General features: G+C 34.8%; 1 long non-coding RNA gene across 1 annotated transcript; it reads left to right on the top strand.

The window, feature by feature from the left end:
- Positions 1 to 452: 452 nt before the first annotated feature.
- LOC145092434 (uncharacterized) lies at positions 453 to 13,841 on the top strand. Its single transcript, XR_013702546.1, has 2 exons — positions 453 to 645; positions 13,543 to 13,841. It is a non-coding gene; the product is annotated as an uncharacterized LOC145092434 (long non-coding RNA).
- Positions 13,842 to 18,886: the final 5,045 nt, after the last annotated feature.

The raw sequence follows: 18,886 nt of genomic DNA, 5'->3' as shown, positions 1-18,886 counted from the left end.
CATATTTTATTTTCTAAAAAATATTACGAACAAAAATGATCAAGATACCATATGTCAAAAAAATTATAACCGCGATGTTACCTTTACGACTTTCATGATAATTTTCTTAGCTTTCAAAAAAAATGTGGTTTTCTAAATATATATTGTATTTTAGTGGATAATCATTTATTTGAGATTTTCTAATATGTGTATATATAAGAACTATTAATTATGGAAAATATTACCATCATTAAATATAAGAACTATTAATTATGGAAAATATTACCATCATTAAATGTGAAATTCATTAATTATGAAAATATTTTTTATAATTAATTATATTCATATTTGATTATAGTAATATTTTCTATAATTAATATTTCAATTAATATTTTTTGTATGGGTACATATTAAAAAATCCTTTATTATTTCTTCTTTTTAATATTTAGCATTAGTACAATATTTAAAGAAAAACCCAAAACTTTATTTTACCTTCATGAACATCACCGCCACCACCGGCGACGCTGAAAGATCCAAAATTTGGTGTGTCTCGTCTCTCCGGCGACGATAATCATCCACAAAAAGCAGAAGTGCTTGGAACGTTAAACGGGCCATTTAATTTGACTAATCGTTCATGTTGACGGAGGATCGGATTCTGAATCCCAGGTAACACTTTGGACCTTGTTTTCTTGACTTTAGTCAATTAGGTGTTTTTAGACTTTACAATTCGGTATCGTGGTTGGGGGTATTGTAAAGAATAGTGTTTTGGGACTTTATGATTGTGCGGTTTAGGAGTGATATCAATATGATACTCGGGTATATTTTCTTTGTTTTTCTTGATCTGCGTGTGTTTTTTTTTGTTCGTCATTATGATTTGTTTTCGTTATTCTTTGTTTAAATAACGTAGATGCTGATATGATGCAGTTTTCTCTTTTCATATAATTTGATATAACTGTGGATTAACACTGTATCTTGAAGACTTAGCTGAAACCTAAAATCAACTTTTATTAATCTCGTGAAACAAATACAACTGAAAACTCGCTGCAATTCCCTTAACCTGCTCTCAAGAACACAAACCCCAACACACATTCATTACACATATGAGCAAAGCGAAATATGAAAGGAAAAAAATGTCTGACTCCTTTTAAAAGAAACGTAGTAAAATACAAAGCGAATGAAACAAATTTATATTGGTCACAGGTTACAACACAGCCCCTCTATCTCCACAACAATCTGCAAACAACCCTCCAGTTTCAATGTTCCACTTTGTTGAACTCTGAAATAAGAAGACACACATAAGTATTGAACACCTTAATTTATTCATGAATGAATCAATGGCTGAATATATAGCTAGTACAAAGCTAATTGTGCGAAAGAAAATCCACTACGGCTAAAGAGTAGGAACGGATAACAACGAGCTAAAGAACAGGAACATAAATCACTGATGCCTAAACTATAGGCATTTTATTCTCTAACGATATCTCCAACAATGCCTCCCCGCTATCTAACTGTTTAATCTTTACATACTCCGAGCTTGTGGCGTAGCCTGGTGAACATGATAAGCCCATTGATATTCTAGAATAAAATACTGAAATTGACAAAGGATCCATGACTCAGGGGCTGTTTGTTTACCTCTTAATTTAAAAATTAAGAGGTAACCTCTTAAAAATTCAGATGTAGGGTGTTTGATAGCATCTTATTTTATGCCACTTAAATTAAAAAACACCTCTTAATTTCTCAGACATGTGATTGCATCTGAAAAAAAATAAAAATAAATAAGGGAAGGCGTGTTTCCTGTTTTGCCCACAACGACGCAACCTCTTTTTCCCCTCCCAACCATCAACGACGCCTCTCCTCCACTCAACACTGCTACAACTCCGATCCCCTCTCCTGCTGCCGCCGTCGGATTCGCCTGTGGCGCCTTCATCTCCTGCTCCAGCTGCATCGCCTCCGGCATCATCTCCGGGTTTTCCCTTGATATTTCAGTCCCACTTTCCCTCTTCTCTTTCAATACACACGACGTTCCCTCACTCCATCTTCGGAACCAGCCCGCCGGATCTTTCGCCAGTGCCGTCATCGCCGAAGCCTTCCAGGTCCCTCATCGACAACTCAACTTTTGGTAAGGTTATTTTTCCCCTAAAACTCGATTATTCTGTTTCAATCCCAATCCCAAACAACATTCAAGCACGATGGTGAAAGTAAGCATTTTGTTGGAACTTTGACTATAAAATTACAATGTGGGACTTATCCCACATTGGTGGAAGAGAAAACCTTCTCCCACCTTATATGTCTAGTCCCACTCATTTAATTAAATGGGTCAAGTAATGGGTTAAGCATATTGGGCTTGGGTTGTGGTGTTGGATTAGCCTAATTGGACTCAAAATGGGCTAATATCAAGAGAATATTTAATGGTCAAAAGATGGGCCTTGGGGTCTTCCTGATTAATAAATAATTTTTAATTACGAAATTAATTTTTATTCTTTATTTTTATTAAATTCGTAATTACTGAATGACAGGTTTTGAAAGTTATTTTCGGTTTTGACGGTTTCCAACTGTCATAACTAATACCTATAAATACCTGTTTCATTCATCTGTGAGGGGTTACAGAAATCATTTTCACACCACAAAATTCTCTTTCAAATTCATTCTTCCAAAAGATGAAGGGAACATAGGAATTTCGTCAGATTCAAGATCACTTCTTGGATTGATTGTTGTATCCTCTTGACAGATCCCTACCAGGGAAATTTCTGTCTTAGGACACTGCATAGCAGGCCTCAATCTGTGCAATTTCCTGATTATATCTCCTGTGTAATCTTAATACAAATATGTTTTTCTGTATATTGATTCTTATATTTTAGATATATTTGAATTTCGTTTGTTTTATTTCAATTAGAATTGTTGATTGTATACTTCTGTCATAACACATTTTGTGTCGCTCTCTCCATCAATTTTTTTTGGCTTGATTTTGTCGATCCTACCCCTTGTGTTGTTGCCCCTGTTCATCAAAGTGATTGCTACTTGTTAGGTTATATTTCAATTTTGATCTGATATGGTCTATATGTGTTCATTCGAACATACAGCGAATGGTTTTACTTGATTGAACATAATTGTTTGATTGGAGTCGAACGCAATTGAGTCAATTGTGTTCATCAGAGTCAAACATAAAAAGTCAAAATTAAATTCTTATTTGTTGATTCAGTGAATTTCAATTCTAGTTTTGTTCATGTTGATAGCGAATGGCTCGATATTGAGATTGGGAAGTCAGGTTTGATACTTGGATAGCGAAGATGACACAGTCGATTGGAATGATTGGAAACTATTGGCTAGTAATTATAATGAAATATTAGGTTGTTTAGTTTTCATTGTATTTTTTTGTAATATTGGGTGTATTGTTTAGCATCCTACTTCCATGGATTTTTTTTCAAAGATACCATGGATTTTTTTTCTAGAGGAAAGCTTCACTACAAAATATCTGGATACCTTTTTCCAGCAGCCACCAGGGTATAGATACTAGTAATAAAAGACAAAAAATGGAATGCCAGCACACAGATCACAAAACCTGCTGTTTCCACTACCTTGTCTACCAATATCACTACTATAGTGCTTACTTCATAAAGACAAAATCCCAACAAACTAATTAAATACACAGAGAATGTTCAATCGAAAGCAGTCCAAAACAAATTGGGATTTGGGCCACAGCATTTCATTAGGAGGTCAAGACTTGGTATTGACCGGGCTTATCGGCCCAAAATTTCATCTTGAGTTTGACACTCTAATACCCCTGTAAGAGGAACCCTTGGTTTGGAATTTGCAAAGTTTGCAATAGACAGTGGGTAGTGAGTTTCCTGGTGTTATTTTCTACTGATTCACTCACTTTTAATTGTTTTCTTCCATACTCCATCTTCCATTGCTTCCTCGAATGTGTTTCGATCTTCAACAACTTCTACCATACAGTTGTTGATGAGTTCGTGTTCTCGAGTATTTTCTTCTCCTCTAATGAATAGTTGTAAGCTTGTAGATAATGAGGAAGCCTTCTAACTCTTGTGGGCCTTTGTGACCCTTCAACAACATTGTTACCTGCTTTTCTTTTGGTGTTGTAGATTAAATAACTTCTGGTTCTGGAATGAGAGATGGCACATCTCTTGAAGTCTCGACTTCATGTTCTTGTTCATAGGTTTTTTCTTTTGGGTTGATTAGTAATAGGAAAAACTGTAAGTAGGATGCTATAATAAACAAATCAATGGAAGTAAGTTTCTATTTCTTGCATTTCACACGAGTGTAGAATTTCGGATCAATAATTTCTTACATCCTTTTTGCAGCTTGTCTGGTGAACTTTGAAAAGATACAATTCTAATCCAGATTACAAGCTCTTGCATGATCAAGGTATCAATTTTCTTTGTTGACGATTCAAGATGTTATATAATTTTATCTGCAAAATTGATACTTCATAAGATATGGACACATTGATTTGCAAATGAATTTGCTAGAACAGTTTACTTGTATGTTTAATGTCAAAACTTGAACGTAAGAGAGATGATATTTGCCATCAAGCGCCATGTGTAGTGTTGGTGTTGGTGTTTGTGTTTGTGGACACTGAACAGTTAATTGTATTCTTAATTAATGTGCGTCACATTCCAAAACATGAATGTTAGTATGTAATTTTTGGTGAAAACTAACAGATTTATCTGATTTTGTGGGAGTGCTAACATTTAAATTTTGGTGAAACATTAGAATATTATGGAACAATAAAGGAGAGAATGATGCCCAACTGAAAAAGCCTTCTGAGTTGTGTATCTCTCTCTCTCTCTTAAACCGGCAAGATGAAAATTAGTAGACACCCGGGAAGGATACAAAAAACTAGAAAAAACCGAAAAGCATTTCTAGTCATCAAGTGCAAGCATGTCTGTAATTCAGATATATGAGTCATAAATTTGCAACACATGGACATGCAATGTTGGACGAGTTAAAGATTAAAATTATTTACAAAGTGAGGCACACTGCTTGTCTTATACTAAACAACATTCATTGAGTTCTTCATTTCCTCGAGGAGTTGGTCAACCGTTGGATAAAAGACACAGACAACTTCCCCAGATTAACATATGAAATAAGTGATGACGATCAGATTGCTGCAATCCGACAGTTGACACTCACACACCTACTATGCCCTTGGTGTGGCCGGTATACCCCAAAGCCTAAGAACGATGTCATGGGTCTTGTTATGGGATGATTTCCAATAATACTTGAACCTCATGGACCATATTTACAACATCATTTGTAATGTAATTCATTTTCCCGATGAGTTGGTCATCTGTTGGATAAAATAACCTCTGGATGACCATGTAAGTGATGTATGGAAGAAATGAAACAACTACAACTAACAGTGTGGATGGGTGCAGGGCCCACAACTAACAATGTACCAACACAACACGCTTCCACAGATTAACATATTTTGGATCCAAGTGGTGAAATGAATTGTGATGAGAGCAATTTGACAGATAACTGTCCAAATAATCATGGTGTACATAAACACTCTTAAGTGTGAGATGTCTGCTATTTCTCCTCCATGTCGGAAGGCCGAGTCAGAGAGAATCTGGACGCTTAGAGTGAATATCAAAAGAGATGTAAGTATTCCGTTTCCCATCCAGGATTTGCCTCCAACTAAATGAAATGCCCTTTTGTCCCTGTTGATAAATGTCTTGATAAATGTCTGGAAACTGTACATGCAGCAAGGAAAGAAGCAGGCTTAGAATTCCAACGATACAAAGATTACTAATTTGGTTTTTTTGCAAAAATACCTCAAGGCAACTATGGAAGGAAACGTCTTGACCCAAGACGCCTAACGATATGACATGAAGGAATGTTAGAAGGGGATTGAACATAAGCACATACCATCCGTCATACAAGACAAACCCCGCCGAACTTGGGGTAGATTTCAAAGTAGAATAATGTAAGGCAGAATACAATGTTTTTGTACAGAGAGTAGAGAATCTGCAGCAAGAGACCAAGATTTACAGAGTATGTTTATGATGTTGTGGTATACACCAGACCGAACACCAAAGTGGTCCGCAACTCCATGACATTGCCTTATAAACGGAGCAGGGTAGAGACAAGGTTGGACAAGGTGATATATGTTTTGTTTTTGATGTTGATAATCATATCCTTGATCACCTCCATTGGTTCATCTCGATACACCACGAAGACAGCAAAAGGACATTGGTACCTTCTCTTATGTTCAAGTTGTTGGTGTCTTCTGCATACTTTTATATGTCACTTCCATTTTGAATTGAAAAAAAGTAATCAACCAAGACAAGAAACTTACTCGTCAGCGACTTTGCAGAATAGAAAAATCCGACCATATTCATCCGTTGTGATCAATGACATCCTTTTTCGCGATCTATTGAATTCCAATAGATTCAATACCTCGTATTTCCTAAAATTGACCAATGAGAGTTTTTTTCTTTTAATATGCAACCTTATAAGATATTAATAAAAATAAATGAGGAAAATGCAAAACGGTGTGGAAAAGCACTGACCTTTGCAGCTCGTGGGCACGATTAGTATTGATCTCTCTGACAAACATAGAAGATTGTGTCCTTTTCCAGAATTGGTAACCAAACTCTTGTGGAACATAAAGAAACGTTACTTCTTTTGGGGACTCGGCTTCATAATGGAGTTTGTTGATGCCTTCAGTTTCGACTGCTATGCCTGTGTGGCATAGAGCCATGACTCTGAAGAACAACTTTATATCTGCATCACTTGTTTGCCTCAGAAGAGATCTCAAACATCATCTCCACACTGGATTCGTCTTCAAAAGAACCATTTTGCTCATAAGCATCACGGACAACCTTATATAAATCACCATTGGCATATGAAGTCCCCTCAATAGAGCACTTCTTGAACTCCATCTGGTTACATGTCAATGTCTTGGTTTTGTCAAACAATATCATCTGGACCTGACATAGTTCTTCATTCAGGTTTGAGGTCCGTGCTTCAACGAATTTTCTACTCCGTTCGTCAAACAACTCTAACTCGTTTATGAGCATTGTTTGCATGAACTTCACCACCTTAATGGAGACATAAGGAAATCGGGGTCAAGTAACCATAGAGTATGAGCGCCCTTAAGAATTGGAGGACAGTCGACTTCAATGGTCTACGTGGATCAAAAGACTCATCTCTACCTTCGAGCAATTGAAGTTACCAATGTCCTTTTGCTGTCTCCGTGGTGTATCGAGATGAACCAATGGAGGTGATCAAGGATATGATTATCAGCATCAAGGACAAAACATATATCACCTTGTCCAACCTGTTCTCTACCCTGCTCCATTTAGAAGGCGATGTCATGGAGTTGCGGACCACTTTGGTTTCCGGGCCGGTGTATACCATAACACCACACTGTTTTGCATTTTCCTCATTCATTTTTATTAATATCTTATAAGGTTTGCATATTAAAAGAAAAAAACTCTCATGGGTCAATTTTAGGATATACGAGGTATTGAATCTATTGGAATTCAATAGCTCGTGAAAAAGGATGTCATTGATCACAAATGATGAATATGGTCGGATTTTCCTATTCTGCAAGGGCGTTGACGAGTAAGTTTCTTGTCTTGGTTGATTATTTTTTTCAATTCAAAATGGAAACGACATATAAAAGTATGCAGAAGACACACCAACAACTTGAACGTAAGAGAAGGTATCAATGGTCTACGTGGATCAAAAGACTCATCTCTACCTTCTAGCAATTGAAGGTACCAATGTCCTTTTGCTGTCTCTGTGGTGTATCAAGATGAACCAATGGAGGTGATCAAAGATATAATTATCAACATCAAGAACAAAACATATATCACCTTGTCCAACCTTGTCTCTACCCTGCACTGTTTAGAAGGCGATGTCATGGAGTTGCGGACCACTTTGGTATCCGGTCCGGTGTATACCACAACACCATAAACATACTTTGTAAATCTTGGTCTCTTGCTGCAGATTCTCTACTCCCTATACAAAAACATTGTATTCTGCCTTACGTTATTCTACTTTGAAATCTACACCAAGTTTGGCGGGGTTGTCTTGTGTGACGGATGGTATATGCTTATGTTCAATCTCCTTCTAACATTTCTTCATGTCATATCGTTAGGCGTTTTGGGTCAAGACGTTTCCTTCCATAGTTGCCTTGAGGTATTTTTGCAAAACAACCAAATTAGTAATCTTTGTATCGTTGGAATTCTAAGCCTGCTTCGTTCCTTGCTACATGTACAGTTTCCAGGCATTTATCAACAGGGACAAAAGGGCATTTCATTTAGTTGGAGGCAAATCCTGGGCTGGATGGGAAACGGAATACTTACATCTCTTTTGATATTCACCCTAAGCATCCAGATTCTCTCTAACTCGGCCTTCCGACATGGAGAAGTAGCAAACATCTCACACTTAGGAGTGTTCATGTACACCATGATTGTTTGGACAGTTAACTGTCAAATCGCTCTCATCATAATTCAGTTCACCACTTGGATCCAACATATGTTAATCTGGGGAAGCGTGTTGTGTTGGTACATGTTCTTACTCCTCTATGGTGCACTTCCGCCTGTATACTCCCGCCGAGAGTTTAAACTCCTTGTGGAAGCCGTGAGCCCTGCACCCATGTATTGGATCGCCACATTGTTAGTTGTGGTTGTTTCACTTCTTCCATACATCACTTACATGGTCATCCAGAGGTTATTTTGTCCAACAGATGACCAACTCATCGGGGAAATGAATTACATTACAAATGATGGCCCTGCGGTTCAAGAATTATTGGAAATCATCCCGGAACAGGACCCAAGGGAGTAGTTGGTGTGTGAGTGTCAACTGTATCATCATCACTGGGAAGCTGTCTGTGTCTTCTATCCAACGGTTGACAAGAAATAAAGAATTCAAGGAATGTTGTTCAGTATGAAACAAGCTGTGTAAATAATTTTAATCTTTAACTCATCCAACATTACATATACATGTGTTACAAATTTATGACTCATATACATGCTTGCACTTGATGACTAGAAATGATTTTTGGTTTTTTCTAGTTTTTCGTATCCCTCCCAGGCATCATTCTCTCCTTTATTGTTCCATAATACTCCAATGTTTCACCAAAATTTAAATGTCAGCACTCCTACAAAGTCAGATAAATCTTTTAGTTTTCACCAAAAATTACATACTAACATTCATGTTTTGGAATGTGACGCACATTAATTAAGCATACAAGTAAACTGTTCAGTGTTCACAAACACCAACACCAAGACTACACATGGCGCTTGATGGCAAATATCATCTCTCTTACGTTCAAGTTTTGACATTAAACATACAAGTAAACTGTTCTAGCAAATTCATTTGCAAATCAATGTGCCCGTATCTTATGAAGTATCAATTTTGCAAATAAAGTTATATAACATCTTGAATCGTCAACAAAGAAAATTGATACCTTGATCATGCAAGAGCTTGTAATCTGGATCGGAATTGTATCTTTTCAAAGTTCACCAGACAAGCTGCAAAAAGGATGTAAGAAATTATCGATCCGAAATTCTACACTCGTGTTAAATGCAAGAAATAGGAACTTACTTCCATTGATTTGCTTATTATGGCATCCTACTTCCAGTTTTTCCTATTATTGCATTTAGGGTTGAGCATATGGACCGGGGAACCGGCCGGAACCGGCACCGGAACCGGAACCGATCGGGCCGGGACCGGGACGTTATTTTTGTGGATTTTGGAACCGGGAACCGGTAGGAACCGGAACCGATTTAACCGGAACCGGTAGAACCGGCAAAAACCGGTAGAACCGGCAAAAACCGGTAGAACCGGCAAAAACCGGAACCGTATGATGCTATATTTCAAGGAGCGGTTCCAACATTTGAAGACACGACAAGAACCGGTAGGAACCGGGAACCGGTAGAACCGCCGGGCCGGTTCGGTTCTTGATTTTGGCCGAAGCCGGTTCCCCGGTCCGGTCCGGTTCGGGCCGGTTCCGGCCGGTTCGGTCCTTTTGCTCATCCCTAATTGCATTGTACAATGATAGTTATACTTATACTTGAATACAAAAAAAAATTAATTGATATAATCACTTAGATTTTTAACAAAACATTAAAGAAATAAACGTGAAAGTACAGATATTTCAAAGGATTTTTTAAAGCAAGTCTTAATAAATAAATAAAAGTATACTAAAAGTACAAAATCATGATAAAAAATGAAAGTATGTGGCTATACTAAACAAATAAATCAAAGTATGTTGCTATTTCTTGCATTTAGACTCGTTAGCATAAAGATTCAATTGTTTCTCCTCATTTTCACACATAAGATCTTTTGGGTTTTTGTTTATGCTGGCATCATAGAAATGTACCTTTCAATTAAAACCAAGAAAGGATAGAACTTACATAGGTCTTGCTGAACAAGATTCCTGCCAGTCACCTTATAATATTCAGCTGTGTTATCTATCAAGATACATGAAACTGAAATCATCAAAAACCCAGATCAACTGTAAGATTCATATGGGAAAACAATGCACTTCTGTTGAAAAATATCAAGGCAAGACTTACCATTCTAGTGTCTTCATTCATTTTCATCTCTTGTGACATGGGAGTAGTCAAAGATCTAGTCTATTCATCCATTTTCACCCAGAAGACTTTCAGTCTTTGTTAAACGATGATCAAAATTTCTCATTCTATACTTGGAAGATGACTTTAATAGTTCTAACTTGGACTGTTTGTGTGTTGGAGATATGGTTAGAGAATATAATGCCTGTAATTTAGCCATCAGTGATTTATGTTCCTGTTCTTTAGCTTGTTGTCATCCGTTCCTACTCTTTAGCTGCAGTGGCTTTTCTTTCGCACAATTAGCTCTGTACTGGCTATATACATATATATATATATATATATATATATATATATATATATATATATATATATTCAGGCGTTGATTCATGAATAAACCATTGAAGGTATTCAATAGAGTCCAACACCTGGTATCAGAGCACAAAACGAGAAAGAGAGAGGGGGGGGGGGGGGGGGGGGGGGGAGGGGAGGAATAGGTTGCAAAGGAAGATGCTGAAAGCAGTAATTTTGCACAACCAAGTATTCCTAAATTTGATGATGATTATGATTACTGGAGTTTGCTCATGGAAAATCTTCTTAGGTCCAAAGATTACTGGAATGTTGTGCAGAATGGGCTTATTGAGCCAGTCAAGAAGAAGCCCTTCTGCAGCTCAAAAGAAAATCATGGATCGATGAAACCAGATTCAAGGATCTGATCAAAGCAAAAAACTACATGTTCAGCTCTGTTGAAAAGGCCATTCTTAAAACAATTACACACAAGGATACATCAAAGTAGCTATATTGAAGACCAAGTATCAAGAGCACTCAAGGGGTCCAACGAACACTACTACAGTCTCTCAGGAGAAACAACTGAGAGCTACTTTGAAATGACAAATGAAGAGTCACCATTTTGGAAGAGTAATGATGATCACCAACGATATGTGTAATTGTGGTGAAGATGTGAAGACTGTGGAGAAAATATTACCCGGTTTTGTGCAATAACCTACTAAGTATGGGACAATTGCAAGATCCTTGTTCAAGTGCAACTTCTACCATCTAAGAAAGGGGCTTATCTATCAAACTTGGATGACTAAACTAGATACTAGAATGTTTATATTATCAGCAACTAAAGAAGGGGATGGGATCAACGTTTGCAACTAGTCACTAGTGATGTGACTGAGCTCTGGTACAGGAGGTATGCTCACCTAAAGTCCAAACTACAAAGGGTTAAGGACGTTGAAGTACATAAAGATGGTTTCTGGACTACCCGAAGTCGAACTAAAATGGTCGAAAAGTCCATGAATAAGTTGTCTTCTAGGAAAGCTTTAATCCTGTCACTTCTGAGTTAATTATCAGTCGTGTTTGAAGAGGATAAAAGCTAGAAGTGGGCATAAAAGCACTGGAACAAGAAGAAAGTTGTGACATTAAAACTGAAGAAGAAGCCTATGAACAAGATGATAAAGTCAAAGTGCCAATCTTTTGGATTATCATAGGGTCAAAATACAGTTTAATGGGTAGAGGAGAGAAAGTTAAAAATTCACAAAAGTGACTTTCTATTTGGGAAATATTCCAAAATTACATATATGTCCATGATCATCACATCACAAATAATTGAGTGTCTTGATTTGGGTCCACAAGATTCCTCTTTTTTTGCTTTTATTGATAGGTATTTTATATATTTAACAAAGAAACAAGCTAGCATGCACTTATGGGAGTTATACAGCCCTTGAATTTTTCATTATATCAGTGTTATATAAAGAATATGCATTTGGCCACATGTAATATGCATTTGCTATTATACATATTATGGCTATTGTAGAGCTTTTCACATTCTATAATATGAGTTTGACTTAAGATTTTTTATAATCATAAAAAAATGTCTAGAAATTCAATGACACAATATGACATGTGGATTCTTTAGTTGTAAAGTGTAGGAGGCAATTGACTCTTCCTTCTCAGAGGCGTCGAAACATCTATTCTATCCTTTGATTTTGACATACTTATGTGGTTTGACTACATAATGAATTAAAAAAAAAAGGTAACGAAAGATGTTTGTTTTTTGCTGGAAGTCAATATGTTGACTTCCAGTGTGCTTTTGATTATGTATCTTTATAATTCTTGCCCCAAGGAAATGATAACTAGTAGAAGTCAGCTCCTAGCTACAGCCAACTCATTAATGCTCTTATTGTCTAGTGGAATGCAACTAACTGATTCACAAAAAGGTTAGATGTTATCTACAAACTGTTGTTTAATCCTTTTTCATGTATTTCTTGACTATGTTCTTATTGTCTTGCGTAAATCATCTTTGATGATAGTGGTTCCATAATAGTTTAGAGGTAAAACAAGATTGTTGTATCATGTATGAATAGTAGCACTTTGCTTAATATGTTTAATTTTATGCATCAATGTATAATTAGTTAATTTGGAATTGTTTCATTGATCAGTTTTATATGTTTAAAAGGTTCTATCTTGAGGGATAAGGATTTGCCTTTTTTAGATTAGTCCTTATTCTGGAATTAGGAGTTTATAAGTTAAGTTATAAATAGATAACCCTTCAAGTATCTTTTTAATTTATTCTTGAAATATAGAAAGAAAAAAAATACCACAATTGGTATTTTGATATGCTAATGTGGTTTGACCATTACACAACACTTAAAAAAATGTAAAGATGTATTGCTTTTTTTAGGAAATCAATATGTTGACTTTTGTGTGCATTCTCATATGCCCCATTGATATGAGAAAACTTGCAGAAGTATATTGCTATTATGGATAAAAGGTATGTGTCTATATTGATTTATATATAGTGTGTTCTTATATAAATGTATGTACGTTGACTATTTTGGTAAAAAAAGGTATAGTTCATTGCTAATATGTATAAGATGTAAATTTGTTTATTATGTAAATTATGTTTTCATTGTGGATGCGTTCACTATATTATGATAAAAATAGTAAAGTATGTTGCTATTTCCTACTCTATTTTATACTAATTATATATGTTTCTTGGAACCTATTTTAGATAAATGAATTAGAGAGCATGCCGGAACGGGAAGTGAAGAAACGGGAGGAAATACAAGCCAATCTTCTTGGAAAAATGAATGATCTTTTGAAGCAATTCACAGGAAGATAAAAGGTAATATTGAAATAATTTGATATTTTAAGGGTTAATTGTGAGAAATAACAACGTATTTTACCAAAGTTCTTGATTATGACATCATACATTATGAAGTAGCAATCTACTTTCATACAAGTTGTAATTAGGAATTATGGCAATAGTACATTGCTATTATGAGTAAAAATATAAAGTATTTTGTATAATCGTGAAAAAACTGAAATGGTTTCTATTTTATGATTATTTGATCATGCCACAATAAAACATAAACTTAAACAATATAAGTCGTAGTAAATTATATATCAAAAAAATAATTTTATTTTTGTATTATGATACCATTGATCCATAATGAATCGTAACTATTAATAAAACAGATCTTATAAGCCCCAACTTTGTTGTTGTTGTTGTTCTTTTTTTTTTCTATATTTTAATTCTAATGTATTATTCTTTTGCCGGTTTCCTTTTTCTTTTTCTTTGTTGAGTTTATATTCAAGATTTGGCATTTTATTGAATACAACATGCTATAGGGAACTTTAAGTTTGCCTTATTTTTACCAATATTTTATGTTTCAACTTGATTTATTCTTTAATGAAAATTGCAAGATGAAATATAAAATTCATTACTCCTCTAATTTGACATAAGTGTGTATCTTTCCTCTGTGTTAAGGGTAACAACACTAACCTCATGTACTTGCAGCCTTTACATTTTTTATTAACATTAGGAATAATTAAATAAAAGCAACATTATATTCAATTTTAGTTAAAAGATGGTGCAAAAATTTATACTATTATTCAATTACTTATTATTGGTTCAACCTGTAAGTAGAAATCCAACTGATGCCAACTATGAAACAAAATGCGATTACTTTTTCAATCCGAATTTCTTTGTTAATTGACTTCATCAATTGTTTTTATTGGACCATATTCGGACTTGCTTTACAAGTGTGCAACCAACAACATACATGTAATTTGTAAGTCAATTATCACAAATACATTCACCAATCATTTTTCTCATACATAATGTCAGATCTCATGATGTAAAACTGAGTTATAATTGAAAGTGAGAGACTTAATAAGAATAATACATAAATATGTGAATTTAAATGCTATAACTTATAACAAGTTCACAAGTTACTATCATCATCATTTTCAATACCACGAGTGAATGTCAACAACCAACTAATAATTATGCTAGAATAACAACAGATGTAGATTGTTCCATTGTAGATAAGAAAGTATACAAGAGAATAACTATTATAAATTGGAAAAAAAAAGAATGGTAATTGTGATGATAGAATACATAAGTTAGATATGATTGACACTACAAGAAAATTTCAATTTGGCTACGGAAAATTTCCGTAGCAAAAAGCTGAAATTTCGTAGCTAAAGTTGATTAACTACGGAATTTGCTACATAAATTTTCAATTAGACTCTGTAGCTTTATTTCTTGTAACAATATGTTTAGCTACGGAATTATAATCCAGTAGCAATTTGTCTATGGCAGTTTCTATGACATTTATTTCGTTGCAGTTTGAGTTACACAGTATTTCCGTAGCAAATTCCATAACAATTTTTCCGTAACTAATTCGGTAGCAGTTTGTCCGTAGCAAATTCCCTAATGATTTTTCCGTAGCAAATTCCATAGCAATTTTTCCGTAACCAATTCCATAGCAGTTTTTCCGTAGCAAATTCCGTAATGATTTATCGGTAGCAAATTCTGTAGAAAATTTTCCGTAACCAATACCGTAGCAGTGTTTCCGTAGCGAATTCCATAACGATTTTTCCGTAACAAATTCCGTAGCGATTTTTCATAGTCAATTCCATAGCAAATTCCGTAACTATTTTTCCATAGCAAATTCCGTACCCAATACCGTGGAAATTGTTCCATACTGTTATTCAATAAATTTTGGTTATTCAATGTTACTCATTATATAAATTATAAAAATACAATTAATATAAAACCAAAGGTAATAAGTATTTCTATAGAAACTAAAAGAAATATCCAGTACATTAAAAAATACATATTTCAAAATTAAAAGTTGCAACAAATTAAACATAAAATATTATTCGATACATAATACTCTATCACTAATCAATAAAAGTTTTGATGTGACAAAAATAAAAATGCTTCAAGAATGTTTTCCCATCCATTCAACACAAACGTTGTACACCTCCATCTGTTCACCTCTACAATAAAATATAATGATTTACATGTCTTAAAATAAATACATATTTTATTTTGATATATTTGATATTTTAATTTGATTTACCGGTAAATACAATGCACAAAATATGAGTCCTGATGTTGCCGACGTTACCTTACTCAAAGTGTATAAGCCCTTGTCCAAAGGAATACATTGACAAAACCAAAAATCTTCCGCCTACATTGTAATTATCATGTAAGCGATCAGAATGTAGATAGAATCTTATTCAACTTTCTTGATTCCCTCACTCCAATTTGTGTTGGTAATGGGGCTGCTACTTCTTTTTGGCATGATGTTTGGAAAGAAAATGTTCCTCTTGTGGTTGCTTTTCATAGGATTTTTCCTTGGACCAGTTTGTTACAAACAGGTGTGTGTTAGAGATCGTGTTTCTCTTGGATGGGGTGAAGAGAACTATCGTCGGTTTCCTAGAGGTGGAATTGAGCAATCTCAGTGGGACCGGTTCATGTTGTTGATGCAGAGTGTTCACCTCAATTCTAGTCCGGACAGATTAGGGTGTCTCTTTGATGCTTCAGACATTTTCTCAATTGCTTCTCGTGCTTTAATCGACAACAGATTCCTTTCGGTGGACGGCATGGAAACTAGATGGAATAACTGGGTTCCCATTAAACTAAACGTTTTTATCTGGAGATTGTCCCTTCATAGCATTCCTACACGGGAGATATTGTCTCACAGAGGTATTGAGGTGGATACGATTTTATGCTCCATTTATCATAATGGAGTGGAAACTATTGAACATCTTTTCATTGGATGTAGCGACTTGTGTGATATTTGGACCCTTATTGCTATTTGGTGGGACGTTCATCTCCCGAACCAAATTTATGTTATGACTTTATTTTCATGGGCGGACCATATTCCTCTACAAGGAGGACAACGGAAGGCGTTTGACGCCGTGGTTTTGATTTATTTTTTGTGTCTTTGGAATTATCGAAATTCCTTACTGTTTGGTCCAACCTTACCTCGGAAATCTCTTATTTTTGATAATGTCATAGATAGACCGTACTTTTGGATTTCTAATAGGTGTAATAAAGCTAAGATTGTTTGGACTGCTTGGCTTCTTAATCCAGCCATAGCTTCCACTCATTTGTAATTTTTCTTTTCTAGCTCCTTGCTAGTTTTAAATAATAACCCCGCCGTTCAAAAAAAATATATGACCATATTGAAGACTAAATATGCGGGCCAAAGAAGCTGTTATTCTTTAGCTGTATAAGATTCAATAAAATTAAACAATTGATTTTGAAATCATAAGTTTAAATAATTTGATTTTTTAGTAAATCACAAAAGCTGTCACACTGTGCTTTACACAAAACAACAAGTTTGGTCCATTTTTTAAAATCTTTCCAATGGCATCCTTAAGTTCCATATCTATTGCACATATGGTCCTTGACCCATGTAAAATGACAATATGCTATTCTCTAACATTATTTTCTTTTTTTCATTGAAATTTTTTATAAATAAGTAATAAAAGTTATATATATATATATATATATATATATATATATATATATATATATATAATAAGGGCATGATAGTAATTTTACATTGGTCAAGAACAACATCCGCAACAAAAATATAACTTAAGGAAGACAATGAGAATATTTTAGAAAATAGACCAAACGTAGATATGTTAAATTCCTGTATGCAATTTCATGTAGATGTTAAAATTTAAAGATAAATAATTTACCTTATGTTAAGATGCCTTCGGGCTCAAAAGGGGCATAACAACATGAATGTGGAGATTGTGAAACTATAAGTTCTTACCGGTGCTAAATATAAACCCTCAATAATGGTTCTTTCTTGCAGGTTTCACAGGTAGTCCAAATTTTACACTATGTTGTAACAATGTATCCAATTGCTATCCTATGAAATGATCACAATAATTGGAAACATCAGAACTAATTAAGAGACATTCCATAAATGTAGTGAAATGATGAGAATTAGATGAATAGTGACAAGCATTGTATTAGCAATCTGGTCAACTCTTATTTCTGCCAGGTGTCTTGCTAACATCTTTCTAACAGAAGTATGGAAGGATTAGGATAAGGAATATGGAGGGTAAAGGAAGAAAAATGATAGAAGTGCTGTAAATTTTAAATTGAAAATTGTAATACCTGAAAATATTTACATAACTGTAATTGGGTTTCTAGAGATTTTATGTCATGCAAAAGGGTGTAGAGTTTTAAAGCAGATTTTAGAGCAGGGGATATGTAGGTGAATGGAGGTTTAGGTTTGTCTGTTAATCCTAATGTTGAATGTTCATCGAGTGATTTGTAGTTAAAAAAAAGGCAATTGTTTGCTTAACTTCACCAAAAACTGACCCCAACATGCGATTATTCCCAATAAGTGTTTAAATTTAGAATTCATCATAAAAATGAAACTTAGTATTAATCACATTAATAGAAATGGATGAATGATTCAAACCTATTGGGCACTCAAAGTGCCATTCAATTTGTCATTCATGATGACGGGAGACAAGTCATGGACTACATTTGAACTGTTGGAATAGTGTCTAAGGCTGCAACTATATTAGGCAAGTATTTGACCCGGTTGTGCATGGTCCTTTTGGGTTGCCTTCACCATAGCAACTTGATAGGATGATTTATTAAGAGAGAATAAATATTATTAATATATTATGAGAATAATATAAAGAATAATAATATTGTTATTTGATTAATATAAGTCATAAATTAATTAGAATTAATTTGGTGACTTAAAGAGATTAATTAAATAAGAGGGTATAAACTGTCAATTGTTTGATAGTTAAACTTTAGACTGTAAATCCTTATTGGATAGGGGTTGGACGAATTCTAGAAGCTAAGGATAGCTCAAAATCATCCAAGGCTATCTATGGTAAAGATATGGATTGCTTTAAGAGAAGATTATCCAACTAGGGTTTAAGTTGTAACCCTTAAGGAGTCTACAAGTATAAATAGACCCTATGGCAAAGGGAAATAGGCACTTCATTAAGAATAGAGAACCTCTGGCCGATTTCCTCCTAGCACCTCTCTCCCAAATCATCCTCGTTGCTAT

The sequence above is a fragment of the Lactuca serriola genome, chromosome 3, assembly GCF_051521515.1.
Source record: "Lactuca serriola cultivar US96UC23 chromosome 3, Lser_US96UC23_V15, whole genome shotgun sequence".
In the NCBI taxonomy this organism is placed as follows: Eukaryota; Viridiplantae; Streptophyta; class Magnoliopsida; order Asterales; family Asteraceae; genus Lactuca; species Lactuca serriola.
This window is presented reverse-complemented; position numbering and strand designations above follow the sequence as displayed.